General features: G+C 46.5%; 1 long non-coding RNA gene across 1 annotated transcript; it reads left to right on the plus strand.

The window, feature by feature from the left end:
* The first annotated feature begins 1,905 nt into the window (after positions 1-1,905).
* On the plus strand, positions 1,906-3,014 carry LOC145798743 (uncharacterized). The gene is made up of 3 exons (XR_014340240.1): positions 1,906-2,378; positions 2,459-2,557; positions 2,775-3,014. It is a non-coding gene; the product is annotated as an uncharacterized LOC145798743 (long non-coding RNA).
* The last annotated feature ends 16,554 nt before the right edge of the window (positions 3,015-19,568 follow it).

Below are 19,568 nucleotides of genomic sequence, written 5' to 3' on the forward strand. Positions count from 1 at the left end.
GATGGTGAACACGCAGCCCACATTTAATTGAAAGTTGAACACGTAGCCCAACCTTTAAATTTCTAAAATCTGAACACGCAGCCCAAATTTGATGGTGAACACGCAGCCCACATTTAATTGAAAGTTGAACACGCAGCCCAAACATTAGATTTCTGAAATTTGAACACGCAGCCCAAATTTGATTGTGAACACGCAGCCCACATTTAATTGAAAGTTGAACATGCAGCCCAAACTTTAAACTTCTAAAATCTGAACACGCAGCCCAAGTTTGATAGTGAACACGCATCCCACATTTAATTGAAAGTTGAACACGCAGCCCAACCTTTAAATTTCGGAAATCTGAACACGCAGCCCAAATTTGATGGTGAACATGCAGCCCACATTTAATTGAAGTTGAACACGCAACCCAACCTTTAAATTTTTGAAATCTGAACACGCAGCCCAAATTTGATGGTGAACACGTAGCCCACATTTTAAATTTCTGAAATCTGAACACGCAGCCGAAATTTGATTGTGAACACGCAGCCCACATTTAATTGAAAGTTGAACACGCAGCCCAAACATTAAATTTCTGAAATCTGAACACCCAGCCCAAATTTGATTGTGAACGCGTAGCCCACATTTAATTGAAAGTTGATTTGATTTGCACACAGCACATTTCCTTTATTTTCATACAGTTTATTCATTCCATTCTGAAACTGAATACATGTGTTCGTTATGAATGCAGACATCCTCCCGCGTTATGCCGGGATACGGTTCTATTACTGCGAGAGATTGGTACGCGGAGCTCCCGGAGGCTGTCCGCGATTGGGTTGATCTGGCAAGATTCGGGACCTTTTGTACCGGGATATCTCATTATCCAGCTAGCTGGACATTGATGGGCGCCTTGGTGGAGAGATGGTGGGACACCACCAACTCCTTCCATTTCTCAACCGCCAGGGACATGACCATGACCCCATTTGACTTTGTTGTGTTGACGGGCCTTGACGTGGGAGGCTGGGCGATCCCTTATGACGAGGACATGGGCGAGTGGGAGGCTGCCTGGATTCATCTGTTGGGAGCCTGCCCACCGGTCGACCGATCTTCGGGTCGAGTCCGATACACTTGGTTCTCTACACAGTTCAGAGGGACTGAGCCCGAGACTCCTGAGGAGATTGCGTAGTACGCCCGCTGGTTTTTGATGTTCCTCTTCGGGACCACGCTATTCGCCGACAGGGGGAACACCGTTGGGCTATATTTGCTGAGTCCCCTGGTAGACCTCACACAGGTTAGTTAGTATGACTGGGGTGGTGCCAGCTTGGCTACCCTCTATTGCTGTATGAGTGCGGCCTCCCGCGGGGCGGGGGAACATAGTCGGCTGCTATTGGAGAGCCTGGGAGGTACCTTCTGCCCTCTTGATTCACATTTCTGCTTTTCATTATCTGTACATTGCACACACGGCACACTTTACATTCTGTACTTATATTCTGCTCTCAGCATTCTGTATTCAGATTCTGCACTCAACATTCTGTATTCTGATAGCTCTTGCCCTGTTTTCCACAGTTATAGGTCTTCGCGTACTTTCCGGCGCTTGCCCCGAAGCTTGAGGTGGAGGCCCCTCTTATACCCCTTATTCGCTTGTCTTCGAGGGCCAGTACCGATCGCGGCCCCGGGAGACTCTCCCCTACCTGCGACAGTATTTTGACACTGTGCGGGCGACCGAGGTATGACAAAACTCTCAGTTCTTTATGTGTTCATCTTTGATTTATTTTGGACATATGCGATTTCTAATCAGCTTATGCATTGGCTATCTGTAGATCTTATGGCAGCCCTGGGCGCCTCTGGGTGAGGATCTCCGATTCCAGTTTGTCGGAGGATGGGCCTCCTCTTGGTATAGGATCTTGTTCGAGGGGCCAGTAGGTAGGGCCTGGTTCCTGGGGGAACGCTTTCTTCGTCAAACTATGGGCTTCCCTGAGCCGAGTGTCCCTGCAGCACCCCCAGACGATATGCGGCTCGCTGATAGGCTTACTCTCCAGGGTGTCATTGATGCCAGGCTGGGCATTGATGCACTGCTGTATTTGGAGGACGGAGAGTACGCGACCTACCGTCACACCTACTTGATGCCTCCATTGATAGGTGTTCGTCCTCCCTCGAGGAGGTCTACCGGCATGCCGTCTTCGAGTCGCACCCGAGCCAGAGACATTCTTTCGGCCGGTAGGGCTGGCACATCCAGAGGTGGGGCTGGGCTGGTCCCCCCGATTCCCCCGACTTATCATGATGCCGGATGGCCAGGTATCCCGACTGAGTTGACGTGATGGAGATACGGGGCTTCCTACCCAATTCCGCTAGAGCCTCCTATGCCAGATCATCCATACACCAGAGACCCTGACTCACCACCGGTATGTTTTACAGCTTTGCTTTATCACTCAGATACTTGGACATTCATTCATTCACTGATGATTTACACTTGCATCTGCAGCCTACCACAGAGTATGCTGAGGGGTTACTCGGGTTAGTGGCCTCGCTCGAAGGCATGGTCTTACGGAAAGAGGCGCAGCTGTCCATCATGGGCGTCTCGGTACTGTTCAGTTTTCTTGCATTTATCATATTTCTGATGACATGCTGAATTTGAACATTTCACTACATTGATTGATCGACTGTATGTGGGGAGCACATCTGACACACACCACATCCATGTACTATATTTGCATACATCCACTCTATGTAGCTTTTTATCTGTACATTTGATATACATATTTTGGCTGATGTATTCAAATTGCACTCTTTCTTTTCAGATGCCTCCGATATATACCGGACCACAGGCCGGCCCATCTGGGCCTTCCGGAGGAGCTAGGCCATCTAGGCCTTCTCGAGGAGCCGAGAGAGGGGAGTCGTCTCGCAGACGAGCTGGGCGCCGAGCACATATCATTGAGGAGGAGTCCAATGAGGAGGAGGAGTCCGCGCATCGTCAGTCAGAGACATCTGCTGGCAGAGAGGATGACTCTGAGTCTGGCTCTGAGGACGGAGATGATGCCGAGGAGGATCTTGAGGATGACAGCTCTGACTCAGATGGCGATGATGGTGCTGAGGCTATTCCGCAGAAGAGGACGAAGAGGGCCTCTTACTCCTGTGCTTGAGAGCACAGATGTTCCTGCTTTATTTGCCTTTTTTATTAGTAGTTGTAGCACATTGTACATTATTAGGCAGTTTTATTTTCTGTAAAACTTGTACCCTTGTTGTAAAATGTTGTAACAAAAGAAGCATGATGGAATGAAACAGCTTTTGTTCAAAAAAGTGCTGTATTTTATGTTCTTACATCGCATCGCATTATTTTGCGCAAAAATGAGATTGAATGGAAATCGTGCATTGAAAATTGCCAAGCCAGGTAGTGAACCGACGCAACAATCAAAGCAACTTAACTTACTAAGAAAGGACAGAACCTTAGCAAGTTTACAACTCGATAAGCAAGACACAACAATGTTGATTAAACTTACAACTCGATAAGCAAGGCACAACAATGTTGATAAACAAAGAGTAACAACTCAAACCACAAAACTCGTCAACTCGACAAAACTTAACAACTTGGTAAGCTTAACAACTCGATAAGCAAAGCAACAACTCGATAAGCAAAAACAATAACTCAATATGTCGGATTTAACAACAACTCGATAAACAAATACATTTCGGACGATCTGGGTGATGGAACGCATCCGAAACAGAGGAAAACTTGCACCTTTAAGGCCCCCAATGCATGGAAATACTTGAAACTTTCTTCTAGAGGCTAGAACAAGACCAAGGCCACCCTCCTCTTGATGGCCGACCATCTAAGGGAGCTGGCCGACCAGCTTTTTGCATTAGAGGGGAGAGGGGTGGTCGGCCTGCCAGAAAAGGTGGCCGGCCGGCCACCTAGCTTGGCAACCACCAAATTTTCGACACGTGTCCTCCGAACAGTGCCCTATCCTCTTTAAAAAAACTTCAGCCTCGTCATTCTCTCATTTCATCTTAGTTTTGCACCAAAATGGAAGCATTTCTTACCCAAAATCTCACAGCTTGGATTGCTTCTCTAGATGGCTCGAAAAAGTTGAACTTCCGGGGTTTCGGCATGAATGCACTATTCACGCTGAGCCGTACTTCGCTGCACATTCTGTTCCTTCATGTCGCGGCGAGGTTTTGGAATCTGGTAACACACGTCTTTAGCTTCAGCGGGCAAGAGATGTGTCCGACCTTCGAAGATTTTCAAGTTTTGATGGAATCTGAGTGCCATGAAGAGATTTTGTCTCAGCTTCGCTTCGGTCACGCCCAAGCTTTAGGACAGATGTGTGGGCTCACCATGCACGATGCTCGGTCTCTGATTTGCAACGGGGAACTGGATATCCTTGGCTTGATTCACCGCTTTTCTGATGCCGGTAACGCGGCGACCATTATTGGCAAGGTTTTCGGCAACACCCCCTTTGCTTGTGCATGCTATCTCACTTTTTGCATGCCCCGGGCTTTAGCGGATCTAGCATCCGTCTGATTGAATTTGCTCAAGGCTTGAAAGAAGGAAAGAGCTGCATTGCCATGACATTGGTCGAGACGTTGATGGGCTTGGATGCTTTCTATCGCCGAGAGACGACCAGATTCGCGGGGAGTCCACTACTGCTGCAGGTAATGTTTCCCACCCTTTCTCACATATATATTGCTCACATCACTCGGCCCTCAGGCTCGGTTTTTCTCACAAAACCCTTTTCTTACTTTTCGCTCATCGTATATCTCTCTATTCTTTATTCTCTCATTTTTCATCCCTCCCCAGGTATGGTTGATGGATAAATTGCAAGTTGTGGATTCTTGCCCAGCCTACTCAGCTCGCGGCTACTTCTTTCGACAAGGACTAGTTGATGCCCTTGATGAGGGATGGTGGTTCGACTGGATGTGCAATTTGTCTGCGGATCGCATTGCTTGGCGCTGTCCTTGGCTCAATCTTCCGGCAATGAGCTATAGCATGTCCCGGCAGACCGGGGTCCAGTTGATTGGTCTGACTCACTGTGTGTTCTATTTTCCGTTCCGGTTCTGGTGCCAGTTCGGCCATGAGCAGACTCCCCCGCCAGAGGAGATGGAGTATCCTTCCGCATTCCTGGTTCGAGGCGCACAGCTTGCCCGGTATACCACAGCATGGAGGACTAGAGAGCTCCTGGCCCCTGCTCCTACTTTCAGTTGCACCTTGTCTGATGAGTGCTTGGATTGGCTTAATGAAGAGGCACAGCGTAGACGTCCCCGAACGCCCCGGGAGGACGAGTCCTCCGTTCTGTTCGTTTTGGGTTCCCTACAGTTCAGGACTCTCAAATTGTCACGGTTCTTAATCTGAACCAAAGAGTCCAAATCTGGCAAATCGTTTTAAGAAAACAGATTTTTAGAAAAGAAGTGTCAAACATGGACTGCTTTTCCAGATACAGAGTCGCCACCTAAATATTTTTTATGGGGGAATTTAGGAAACCCTGACTCAGTGCCAAAGGCCACGTGTCCGTCATCACCGAAGTTGCCTCGGCTTGGGAGCTTGGGTACGATTGGGGAAGGTCAGCTATGAGCACCCCCTCTTGCCCGATCCAATGATCGGCCTCTACTAACCATGATATCCGATTTTGAAAACGTTATGTGTTCTTATTCCGGTTATTAGCCTAGAATTACTACGTTATGCGCTCAGCAAACAAGTATAGACCAAATCGCCTAAATTGGAACAAAACATTGCATGTTCGTTTTGAAGATGGTTTGCTACTCGCAAGTAGGCTAAAATGCAGGTTTTGCCACCTTCGAGTGGGCTTTTAGAAAAGATAGTTTTGCCATTATCTAGTGGTCTTAAAACTCACAGTTTTAATGCATTATTCCAATTTAGGTAATTCAACCTCCATCCACAGGCATTCAAGCAGTTATATCACATAAGCAGCTCGCCTCATGGTAATCATGCTGTTATGGCAACACTCACACGCATGCGGTATGCTAAAGCATAAATGCTTACCGAGTACTCCAAGCCAAAACAGAAACTAGTTAGTAATCATATGCATGATCCTAGTTTAAGATGGCTAATGCAACACATGCGAAATGCAACTAGAAATGGGCTCGGCTATTCTAAACATGGCATGTGAAATGCTACAATTAACACGTATTCAATTTGGAATTGAAACACAATGCAGTTAGCATGATGTGCCGAGCCTGGTGCATGCATGACAAATATATGAATGCACGCATGCATAGCATAAGGTATGCTAATTTAAATATGCCCTAGTCTACCATCATAAGCAAGTAAATAAACGGGAAGAAAGACGTGGAGTTGGAAGACATACACACACGCACCCACACTTATTACACAATTGCCCTCGCTCGGAGGGTCCAAATAAATATTACAGTCCGAATAAATAATACTAAATTAATTATTACAGAATTTCTAATTAATTAACAAATTAAACGCAGAATTAAAGTGGCCACAACCCCTGCCTCGAAATGTGTGGATGATACATGCTTGACTCATCTTGCCCGAAAATCCGTACCATGCCACTGTTGCCTCTATTTACACTGCCTCGCCCCTCTGAGGACTGCCAAAGTCCAAGGGCATGCTCTCTGGATCTTGGGGAATACCACCGACCAAGTAGAAACACTACTGGCCTAATAGGATGATCACCGGCTGCCTTTTAACCTGTCGACCACAGATTGCTGGCCGGTTGGCACTATATTTAGCTGACCGGCCAAAGCTTCCTGCAGAGCTTGCAATTGACAGCAGCAGAGGGCAAGCAGTGTATGGCATGGAATTTTCAGGCAGATGTATGCATGGCCACACCCTCTATCATGCAATGAACTCAAGGGAGCATAGCCCTTGACCCCCGGGCCACCAATTGCGCATTTCGATGCATGATGGCCGAAGAGTCAAGTATGCATTTCAATGTCAAATGCAATACACACAAAACATACAAGGGACCCAACCTCAATCATGGTTGATCAAGAGGCGAGGCAATGCACAACGATGCACATGCGACCTTAGCATGCAAGCAAACATACAAACATGCACAACGCATTGAAACATGGCATATACAATGCAGGATGGACTTACACTAACATGAATGTACCTCAGCCACACTCACATCAGTAGCCATTAGGTGAAAATGAGACTCTCAAAATGCGTGCACGCATGCACGCAAACCGAGGACCGAACCTAAGGCATAACATGTAACTCTAAGAAGACATGGCAAGGGATGCAAGATGACATGAAAAGTCACAAATTCTAGCACTGAAATATGATGCTAAACAGCCCCAAAACATGGAAAATGGCACCCGATGCATGAGATGAAACCCAAAACTCGAAATTAGGCACATGGAATGACTTATAGCTGTACAAAGCATGCATTATTTGATCATGAAGCATGAAGAAAAAGCCAAGGCAGTCCCAAAACATGAACATTTCCAGTTCAAAGCATGGCCAAAAGATGCTAGCGTGGTGGACAAAATAGCATGCAATCTCGACTAGCAATCATGGTTTTCATGGCAAGTATATGAAGCAAATGTAATCTCACCAAACCAGAAAAAATCAGTGAATAAATCATGTGAAAATAGGTCCAAATAACCACTGATATGCAACCATGGTATGCAAAAATAATGAGTTACTTTGGAGGGCCATACAAGGAGTTATTAAGCACATGCAAGGTAGACACTTAGCATGGCAGAAACAACTATGAAAATCAAATATGGTAGTCCTAGAACTCACCAAATTGACCCTGGAAAGTGACTTCGAAGCATGCAAGGTAGGGTCTCTTTGGAAGGCCCAAAAGGCCACCAAACAAGAGAAGGAGAGAGGGGGTCACCCCCCTCTAATCTTGGCTCTCAAAACAGTGTTCCAGCCACTGAAAATATGCTGGATTTCAGTGGCTAAAAGGCCAAACAAAGCATGCAATTGAGGCTTAGGTGTAAGGCTCAAAACAAGGGACAATCAAGCATACAAGGAAGCATGTGGCCTCAAATAAAATAATTCCCTTAATAAAACATGAAGATGATGTCAAAAAAAGCCCTTTTCCAGTTTATAACAAGTCTCAAAAATGAACATAAACAGGGCTAATCTATCATGCAAAAATGGCCCTAAAAGAGAAAATAGAGACAAGGGACAACAGTTGGCCCCAAACAGTGAAGAGCCCTTCAACAAAGTTGAAGAGGGGCTCAAAGTGAAGCACTTTACAGTTTATATCAAGTCTCGAAACAGCTCACAAATAAGCCTAAAAGAGAGTTTAAACACAAAGGGGGAGGAGACCACCTCAAACAGCAAGAGGTCCTTGATCAAACATGAAAAGGAGCTCAAAATATGACTATTTACAGTTCAGGTCGGAGCCTAAAAATGTAAGCAACAAAGGCTAAGATTGCCTGCAAAATAGAGCAAAAAAAGAGAGAAATGAGGCTCACCCTTGTAGTCCAAACTTCCACCAGCTTTTGGTCCGAGAAATGATATTCCTAAGCTCTGAAAAACTACCTCAAGTTGCTGGAATGGAGTATGGAGGTTGTAGGCTATGAGTGGTAGTGTAAAAGGGGCAAGAACCTTAGGGTTTGAAGGGTTTGGAAGAGAGAGATAGGGAGAGAGCTGAGAATTTTAGAGAGAGAAATTTTTTTTCTTCCAAGTTGTATCTCTCTTGTTTTCTTCTAAGTTGTATCTCTCCTCCCTTCCCTCTTGTAAGAGAGCTTGATTGATATAAAAATATATCAATCTGCAACTCCTCAGGACTCCCACGTCCAGGCATGGGCTGTGGTATGGCCTGGAATGACAGCTGCCAGCTGTCTACAGAGATATCTGTTGAAAACCACACTTGGCCGGCCGGCCATAAAAGTAGTCGATCGGCAGTCAAATTGGCCGGCCGCCATCACATTTGGCCGATTGAAAATCAAGGTGGCCGGTGGGCAGGAGACTTGGTCGACAGGCTACCCTCTTTCCTCAGGAACACATCCACAAGCTCTTGGTGCAACCAAGCACAAAACAGAGAAGTTAAGAGATTCTAAGGCAAGGCACGCAGCCAAGACTTTTCGAAACTCAAAACAAATACAAGCATGGATAATCATCGCGTGTTCAAACGATGACGTCCAAGCCTTGAGGACGGTCAAAAATGGGGTGTCTACACACAGGAAGGGCCTACTTTGGCATCAGAGGCTTCGACCAGCTCTGGTAGGGGGCGCAGAAACACCTGACTTAGCTATGCCCCAGATTTATTACTTTATTAGTACTTTCAAGTTTTCTTTATGAATATAATAAAAAAGCAACTTCAATTTGTATGCAAGAGCAGGAGAACTTTGTATTGAAATCAATGAAATTGAAGGTTGTGGGTACTGAAAATTTTCTGCTTTGGTCCAAAAATGGTCTAAGTTGTAAAGAGATTAATTTTGAACAAAGTCAACTTATATTAAAACTTTTCAAAACCATTTTCGATATGGAATCAAAACTGGACATGCTTGAGATCTGTCACTGAGATGCACAACCCCAGATCCATGCAACTGGAAAGTTGCCCCTAGTCTGAAGAGTACTGCGGCACTGCACGGCAACAGAAAGTTGCCCCTAGTCTGAAGTGCACTGCACCAGAGATCATAACCGAACTCTTGAATGCTGAATAGACTAAGATGGCCGAGATGATCAAATGGACAAAGTTGATCGGGGGAAAAGTTTATGGCTGAACTTCAGGATGAAGTTGCCTACGTATCCCAAAGATGGGAATCAAGCCTTATGTAGTTCAGGCTTAGGTTCACTCGAGAATTTTCACTCTCCTTTTACGCTCTAACTTTTGCCAAGGCCGCCCTTTGCGGGTTTTCAACCTTGCGAGCTCAGTTTTTATATTTTTGAATTTTTCAATGCTCTAACTTTTGCCTAGGTCGCCCTTTCGGGTTTTCGGCCTAGCGAGCCTCTCAGGGGTAGTATTTCTTCAACTTGTCCATGTTGATCGGTTGCGAGAACTCTAAGCCATCTAGGTCCATTAGAACCACAGCTCCACCTGACCAAATAGCTTTGATGATGTAGGGACCAGTCCAATTGGGTCTGAACTTGTCCCTTGGGTTGTGGATGGGAGCTCGGTTGTCCTTGAGCACCAAATCTCCTTCTTTTAGATTCCTGGACTTAACTTTCTTGTTGAAAGCCCGGGAAATTCTGCGCTGATAGCCTTGAACATGGTACAGTGCTTTCAGTCTGCGCTCGTCAAAAAGCATGAGTTCTTCAAATCTGTTCTGTTGCCAATTTGCTTCGGCTATCTGACACTCAACCAGCACTTATAAAGACGGAATCTCAATTTCAATAGGTAGAACGGCCTCCATCCCATAAACTAATGAATATGGAGTCGCCCCAGTAGAAGTTCTAATTGAAGTCCGGTACCCCCACAGAGCAAACGGCAACTTGTCTGGCCAATCCCAGTAGGTTTCCACCATCTTCTACAATATGTGTTTGATATTCTTGTTGGCGGCCTCAACCGCTCCATTAGTTTGCGGCCGGTATGTGGATGACTTATGAAAAGCCACGTTGTATTTATCCAACAAATCAATCACTTCCTTCTTGAAGTGGAAACCATTATCTGAAACGACCTCGTTTGGGACCCCATAACGACAGATGATGTTGTTTTTGATGAATTTTGCAACATGCGATGCCTTCAACACCGCATAAGACTGGGCCTCAACCCACTTCGTGAAATAATCTATCGCGACTAGGATCAACTCATTCCCGTTAGACCCCTTCGGAGTGACAGCCCCGATCACATCGATTCCCCAAACTAAAAAAGGCCATGGCGAAGTCATATTGTACAACTTTGATGGCGGGATGTTCATGCGCTTTGCATGGATCTGACATTTGTGGCATCGCCGAACAAAGCCGATACAATCCTCCTCCATGGTGGACCAGTAATAACCCTGTCTGAGGATCTTCCATGCCAGCATTACCCCATTCATATGTGCTCCGCATTCTCCTCCATGGATGGCCTCCATCAGGCTTTTTGATTCTTCAGCTTCAAAACACAGCTTATGCATTCCCAGATGACCTCTCTTGTACAATTTACCTCCACAGATAATGAATTGAACAACCATTCTTCTGATTGCCCTTTTATCCTTGGCATTTGCCCCTGGTGGATACGCCTCTTTCTCTAAGAAGTTCCAAATGTCGTAATACCAGGGGTTCTCATCTTGAACCTCGTCTATAGTAGCAATTGACTCGTAAGCTGGCGCAAACTTCTGATAAAAAATGATTGGACGCATCCGGACTCCAAACAGGATGTCTATCATAGAAGATAGAGTTGCTAGTGAATCTGCGAACCTGTTGTTTTCTCTTCCTCGATGAGCAAAGTTTAGCTTTTCAAACCGAGGAATTAACAAATCCAGGGCCTGATGATACATCAACATCTTTTCTTCTTTGACTTTCCAATATCCTTTCGCTTGAGATACAACAAGGTTCGAGTCCTCGATGACGTCCAACCGTTTTGCCCCTAGTTCCAGGGCTGCTTCTAAACCGGCAATGCACGCCTCATATTCTGCTTCGTTGTTCGAGACTTTGAACCGGAGCTTGAAGGCTAAAGGGATACGGGAATTGTCGGGTGGTATCAGCAACACTCCTATTCCATACCCATACTGGTTCGACGCTCCGTCGAAATACATCGTCCAAAACTCATCGTCGATATGCAAAATGACCTCATCTGGGAATAAGTACTCAACTGCTTCACCCCCTTCCATTGGATGATCGGCTAAGAACTCTGCTACTGCCCTTCCCTTGACCGACTTGCGCGTCACATATTTTAGATCAAATTCGGAATGTAAGAACAACCAACGAGGTAGCCTACCCGTAAGTGCCGGTTTCTCGAAGAGATATTTGATGGGATCTAATCTCGAAACCAACATTACAGAGTGAGCTAACAGGTAGTGCCGTAGCTTCCTGGTAGCCCATACCAAGGCTAAGCAAGCCTTCTCCAATGGTGTGTAGCGAGTCTCATACTCCAGCATCTTCTTGCTCAGATAATAGATGGCCCTTTCCACTTTGTCCTCGGATTCTTGCGCGAGCATGCAACCCATTGTGGTCTCAGTTATCGAGAGGTACAATATCAACGGTCTTCCCGGTTCTGGTGGTGACAACACAGGTGGGTTCTGTAAATATTCTTTGATCTTTTCAAAAGCAGCTTGGCATCGGCCGTCCCACTGGAATTTCTTTCCTTTCTTCAGGAAACCAAAAAGTGGTTCACAAGTCAAGGTTAATTTTGAGATAAACCGTCTTATGAATTGCACTTTACCCAGAAAGCCTCGCACCTCCTTTTCAGTCCTTGGTGGTGGCATTTCTAGGATGGCCTTGATTTTGGAAGGGTCGACTTTGATACCCCTCTGTGTAATGAGAAACCCCAGTATTTTCCCTGCTGTAACACCGAACGTACACTTCTGAGGATTCAACCGCAACCGGAATTCTCTGATCCTTTGAAAGAACTTTTGCAAGGCGGTGTAGTGGCCCTCTCTTTCCTTGGACTTGACAATCATGTCGTCCACATACACCTCAACTTCTTTGTGGATCATGTCATGTAATATTGTGGTCGCGGCCCGTTGATATGTAGCTCCAGCGTTCTTCAACCCATACGGCATCACTCTGTAGCAGTAGATCCCCCACGGGGTAGTGAAGGCAGTCTTTTCTCGGTCTTCGGGTGCCATTACTATCTGGTTGTAGCCTGAAAAGCCATCCATAAACGAAAGCAGAGCATGCCCCGCTGTGAAGTCCACTAACTCATCAATGTGCGGTAAGGGAAAGTTGTCCTTCGGACTAGCTCTATTCAAATCCCTAAAATCCACACATACTCGGATCCTACCATCCTTCTTCGGCACTAGAACGATGTTGACCAACCAAGTCGGGTATTCAGATACCAACAGGAAGCCTGCATCAATTTGCTTGGTGACCTCTTCCTTAATCTTGAGGGCCCAGTCCGGGCGGATCCTTCTGAGTTTTTGTTTAACGGGTCGGGCCTCGGGGTCAAGAGGGATCCGGTGCTGTACAATCTCAGGATCGATTCCAGGCATGTCTTCGTAGGACCACGCGAAAACATCTTTGAAATCTTTTAATAAAGCGACTAAGCGCTCGCATTCCTCCGAAGACAACGTGGACCCGATCTGGACTAGCCGCGGGTCCTCCTCTGTACCGACATTCACGGTAGTGATTTCATCCATTAAGGGCTTAACAAATCTTTCCTGCTCTTGTTCAATTAAGCGTTGTAAAACCGGAGGAATTTCTTCCTCGTCGTTTTCATCAAAATTTTGAAAGTCTGAATTAATGCAATAAATCAAGGGCACAGAAAAGTACTCAGAAACCACAGCTACTTGATTCTCATTAAGCACATCCAAATCGTCCGATTCCTCGGTTACAACAGACTCAAAAGAGAAAGAAAAAGACGACCTGGACAAGACTGTGGCATCTGGGTTATCATCCCCAGGATTACCAGACTCAGACTCAGTCGAGCTGGAACCTGATTCCGACTCACAAGATTCGGTGGAATCAGATTCTGGCTCACTACCTGACCCGGTGCTGCTAGACAAAAATCCCTTTTCATATTGCCAAATGAGAGAGGGTGCGATAGATGCATCCAAAATGTTTGTTGGTAGGCCCGCAGCCATTCCATTCCTGATCACGCATACTGAGAAGTTATCCCCCAAGCACTTCTGTTCGATCGTAGGATCTAAAAGTAGACACGCCAGTGCTACCCCCATTTCACTTTCGACGTCCTCAGACTCCACTTTCTTGCTCTGCTCAGCCTCAGCTAATGGGTCTGCCTGCTCTTCGGCAATGTCATCCCCGGGTAACTGCAGGTCAAAGAAGATCTTAAACCCCGGCACGCGCTTCCTCTCCGTGTTTGGCCACGGCTCTGGGAAGCCACAGAACGGAAAATCCTCCCCCTCCCGGACGAAGCGTCCGTTTAGGGTACCCTGAATAGGCCGGTGCATTAAGTCAAAAGGCTACCCTGCCTTCTTCGCTCTGGCTCTCCCAGCCATCTCCTTGCCCTTCCTTATCCAATCCTCTTTGGTGGGCAGATAACCCAAACCAAAGGTATGTGGGTTATGTGGCACCTCGGCCGATGCTGCGATGCCCTTCCGGTCGCTCTTTCCCAATCCCATCCCGGGGATATGTTGAAGCTTGTTCATAAGGTATACCGATTGAGCACTAACATACACCCCCACATTAACAGCTAAGATGTTCTGCACGACCTGGGCCTCAGCTAGGGTAAAACCGGATAAGAACACATCCTCCATATCGTGCTCAATTTCCAAAACTGGTGTAGATACTTCCGGCGGTGGATGGATCGATGAATTCCCAAAAACAATGGCTACTCCCTTTCCATGGGGGTATTTCACCATTTGATGCAAGGTAGAAGAAACTGTTTTCACTTGATGCAGCCACGGCTGCCCCAAGAGCAGATTGAAAGTGGCGGGAACCTCTAGGACGTGAAAATCAATTTCATGCTGTCCTGGCCCAACCTTGGTTTGAATTTTAGTTGTCCCCATGACTTCCCTGCTTGTATTTTCGTAAGCCCGAATCACCTGGGCTGTTGGCACAAAGTCCGCGGTCTTCAAGCCAATTGCATAGGCTGTCCTCGCTGGACATACATTGATGGCGGACCCTGTGTCGACAAGCACCACGGGTATCCATTTATTTCTGCACTCCACGGAGATGTAGAGTGGCTTGTTATGGTTCGCACCCTCAAGTGGCAATTCTTTGTCAGAAAAGGTCAACATCGGGGTAGCTCCTCCTGGAAAAACTAAGCCCACCAGCTCTTCGGGCGTGGTGTCTATAGAGAGCTTGGCCTTGTCCATGGCCGACAAGACAGCTTGTCGATGTACTCGCGATGCCATAAGCAGTCCCCAGATGGAGATGTCTGCTTGTATCTTCTTTAACTGCTTCAGTACAGCCTCTTCTTCGACTTGCTTCTCTTTCTATCTCTCAGCTTCCTTATCTTTCCCAGATGCCTCTGGCTGGTCTAGGTGCGGGGGCTTGAAATACCGTCCGCTTCTCGTCATATGATCAACCTCACCGATATACCAGGTATCATCTGGCTGATTACTCCCCCAATCCTCGTCCGTGTGGGCAAGACATAAATCATCGTCTTCCCACCACATTCCGTCGGCAGCCAACAGACACTTGTCTGGCTCCGGTTCAATTGCACTCGCAGTACTCTCCGTCCACATGCTCACAGCATTCTCTATCTTCGTGCACACAGCACTTTCAGTCCCCTCAGGGCCTTTAGCTTTCCTAATTCTCTCGGCATCCTCAAACCTTTCTTGTTCCAGCTGTGTCAGTGCAGCTGGTTGTTCAACAATTCCCGCATTCATAATGCCCAAGTCTCGAGCGGAATTCTTAGCACCGGCGCTCTCCGGCGATTCATTCTAACTTTCAGCCCTTCCGGCCACCACTGATATGCTCGCCCCTGCCGGGCCCTGCTCCAATTGAGCTTCGTCAACAACATCTGGCAAGTCATCAAGCCACCCAGTAGCCTGTGTCGATTCCTCATAACCAAACCAGTCAACTGCCGCGTCTCCCAGATCTTGATCGTTGAAAAATTGGAGGTTGGCCAAGTCCTCTTCCACAACCGTCAAATCATCTGTCCCCTACTCAAATCCATCTTCTCGGATCACACACAGCTCTGCCCTCTCTGGCAATTCAATATTAGGCTCAAACAGGCCTGCTGGCAGAATGTAATCACTCGGATTGTAAGTTTCCCCAGCGACACTCCCAGACTGCTCAAACCCTGATTGAACAATTCCATCCACTTTTGAAATCTCCTCTGTTCTATCTTTGCCAGTCACCACCATTGGCTCGGGTTGGGTTCTGGAGATGTCCAACATGCACAAAGAGTCAGTGCAGTCAAGAAAAAGCACCTCCGACTTAGGCAGGTGGGAAGGAGTGATATATATGCTGGGATCGTAAGACATGACCCTAGTCTGGATGAAGTTGATTCTTTTGGGAGGTGGGGTGAAGGTGAAGGTTCTTTGGCCTATGGGTTGGAATCGAGTGGTTTGTGTGTTACTTCCGGACGCGCCGGAGAAAGGTGTAGCTACCATGGGTCTTGGAAGGGGAGGGGGAATGGTGGTGACCACGCTTACTTCTGAAGCTCTGACATTTGTGGCATTGCTGGTGCCTGTGTTGTTGTTGCGGTTGAAAGTTCTTCGGGGTTGCTCTCTATCTTGGTCAATTAGACCCTGTTTCATTGCATCTTCAATTTGTACCCCCATTTCATGTAGATCTGAAAAAGTGGGAAAGGGGAGCACAATCATTTTTTTGCATCAGTTTTGGCTGGAGATTGCGCACAATCATCCTGATTTGGTCTTTGTCAACAAGCCTCAGGGTCATCATCGAAGCCTTCGCCCTCCACCGAGTTACGAAATCCGAGAAGCTCTCCTTAGGCTCCTGCCTTGTTGTTTCGAGATCTCGGGTCGTAATCTCGATTTGGGTATTATAAGAGTATTGTGCGACAAAGGCCTCGGCCATTTCATCCCAACTCTGCTTGACATCGTCCTCTAACTTCGCATACCAGATAGCGGCCACACCCGACAGGGTCCGGCCAAATAGTGAAAGCTTTTGTGGTCTGGTGAGGCCCATTGGCCGTAGTATATCTGAAAATAGCCGGAGATGCACCATGGGGTCCCCAGATCCGTCGAAGCGATCAATTTGCGGCATTTTAAACCTATCCGGCAGCGTCACAGCCACGTCGGTATATCCGTCCTCGATATCCGGAATAGCCTTTACCCCTTGGGATTTCTTGAACAACTTCTCAAGCTTGCTCAATTTCAATGCTGTATGGTCTACCTCGAACTCGAAGGGAGAGTCCGGTTGATTGACGGGCGTGGGAGCCTTAGATAGCTGGGGCAGAATTGGGGGCGGAGCTGGCCCCGTTGGTATGTCCGTATCTGCCTGGATATTTGGTGCCTCTTCGGGTGCCGGGATTCCTGGTGGGGGAGGAACTGGGTGTGAAGTAGATGCCCCAGTTTATTGTTGTAACCTGGAAATTAACTCTGCCTGCGATCTCGGCCTGTTGTTTGGCAAACTCATCTCGGCGAACAGCATCCTGCTACATGGCTCTCATGGTGTCCTGCATCTGACGCATCAGTTCCTCAACTCCTGTCGGTCGCGCCATATTGCCCTAACCTGTCTGAACTACTGGCAGGTCGATCTCTATAGCAACAATTGGGATCTCAATCCGACTGTCCACTAATGGGGTAATCCGCTGCTCTGGCAACCTCTGCTCAGATACACTGCACCTTTTCGACCTTTGTCTGATAACCGGGGGTAGAGAGTGGAACACTGGTTGTCTGTCGACCAGATCCTCAAATCGATTGAGTCGGCGACCTCTTGTCCAGAGTGCTCGGGGAACATCTGCTTGGTCTGGAGCAATTGTGCTAAACTATCTAGCAAAAAGATAAATGAAGCAATAATAAGGAAATAAACGAGCAGACAAATGGACAGCATAACGGCGTAAATAAGCACAACACACAGTCGGGTATAATTAACACGCAATCGGTACACTGTTCTCAAAGACTGATCATTATTCCCAAATCACTACTCCCAAATCACTGTCCCCGAAGCTGAATCTGATACCCACTGATAGCTGATTCCGAAAATACTAAACTGGCGCCCACAGGCCTGATACCCAGAAATACCGAACCGGTGCCCGCAGGCCTGATACCCAGAAACACTAAACTGGTGCCCGCAGGCCTAATGCCCAAACTTGCAAACTGATACATGCATTCATATAGAGACGCACTCTAAAAGCACATATCAAACAAGTAAGAGCCAAAACACCCCTATGTTGGGGTAAGGTTTCCCTGTCCTGTTTTGTTAGGAACTAGGGTTTCACTACGCACGCAGTAGTTTCAAACAACTCATAAACGGGTAAGCAACCTGCCCTAGTTTGGAATGGTCACTATGGATTCCGAATATGCACTAGGTCGAATGGTCAAAAAGGGTGCCCCGGTAAAACCGGGGTTTGTGCTCCCATACTGGCAGAGCCAGTAACCTGTCAGCCTTATGGCATGCTTTGACAAAGCAAGCCTCCGGCAAACCGTTCAAGAATAGCAGATGGCAAACACGGTGCCCTAGGCGCACCAATGCAAATGCAATGCAAATGCAATACAAAGAAACACATAAGTGTAATCAAAACAAGATATCATGAGTTCGAGTCAAGTCGTCAAATTCCCCAGCAGAGTCGCCAGAAACTGTAGACGTCCTCGAACGCCCCGGGAGGATGAGGTTCCATTCTATTCGTTTTGGGCTCACTACAGTTCGGACTCCAATGTCACGGTTCTTAATCTGAACCAAAGAGTCCAAATCCGGCAAATCATTTTTGAAAACAGATTTTTTTGTAAAGAAGTGCCAAACATGGACTGCTTTGCCAGATACAGAGTCGCCACCTAAATGTTTTATTTTGGGGAAATTTAGGAAACCCTGACTCGTTGCCTAAGGCCACATGTCCGTCATCACCAAAGTTGCCTCGGCTCGGGAACTTGGGTATGATTGGGGAAGGTCACTTCGTGAGCACCCCCGCTCGCCCGATCAAAGATCGGCCTCTATTAACCATGATATCTAGTTTTGAAAACACTATGAGTTCTTATTCCGGTTATTAGCCTAGATTTACTATGTGATGCGCGCAACATACAAGTATAGATTGGGTCGCTTGAATTGGAACAAAACATTTCATGTTTGTTTATTTGAAAATGGTTTGATGGTGCTACCCGCAAGTAGGCCAAGACGTGGATTTGCCACCCTCGGGTGGGCTTAGAAAACATGATTTTGCCACTATCTAGTGGGCTTAAAACTCACAATTGATGAATTGTTCCAATCCAAATAACCCAACCTTCACCCACAGGCATTCAGGCAGTTATATCACATAAGCAATTAGCTTCATGGTAAGCATGCTATCATGGCAGTCACTCACACACATGCAAGGATGCTAAAGTATAAAACTTACCAAGCACTCCAAGCCAAAACAGAAGCTATGTTAGAAATCCATGCATGATCCTAACTATGCAGAAATGCCTAATGCAACACATGCAAAATGCAACTAAGATAGGCTAGACTATTCTAAGATAGCATATGAAATGCTACAATTAACAAGTATTCAACTCGGAATCGAAATACAAATGCAATTAATATGATGCGCCGAGCTCAATGCATGCAATACAGATGAATGATGCAAGCATGCTATCATACTGTATGCTAATTGAAACATGCCCTAATCTAACGATCATAAGCTGGTAAATAAAAAGGAGAAAGACGTGGGGTTGGAAGACATACATCACACACACGCACACTTATTACAACATTGCTCTCGTTCGGAGGGTCCGAAAGAATAATACAATCCGAATAAATAATTACAGTCCGGAATGAATAATTAAATATTAAAAAATCCTAATTAATTAACAAATTAACTAGGAAAACGATAAACTAGCATGTAAGCCTATGGACTGTCTCAGCTCTGTTTCGAATAGTGGAAGATGCATGCTTGAGTTGCCCGACACGGAAATCCATTGCGATGCCCCGATTCACCTCTGTTTGCAATTAATGCGGAATGCTGAACAAGGCTTTAGAAAGCTGCTGATTTTTGATT

Source organism: Camellia sinensis, chromosome 1 (genome assembly GCF_055761805.1).
Source record: "Camellia sinensis isolate YWXY chromosome 1, ASM5576180v1, whole genome shotgun sequence".
NCBI classification, from domain to species: domain Eukaryota; kingdom Viridiplantae; phylum Streptophyta; class Magnoliopsida; order Ericales; family Theaceae; genus Camellia; species Camellia sinensis.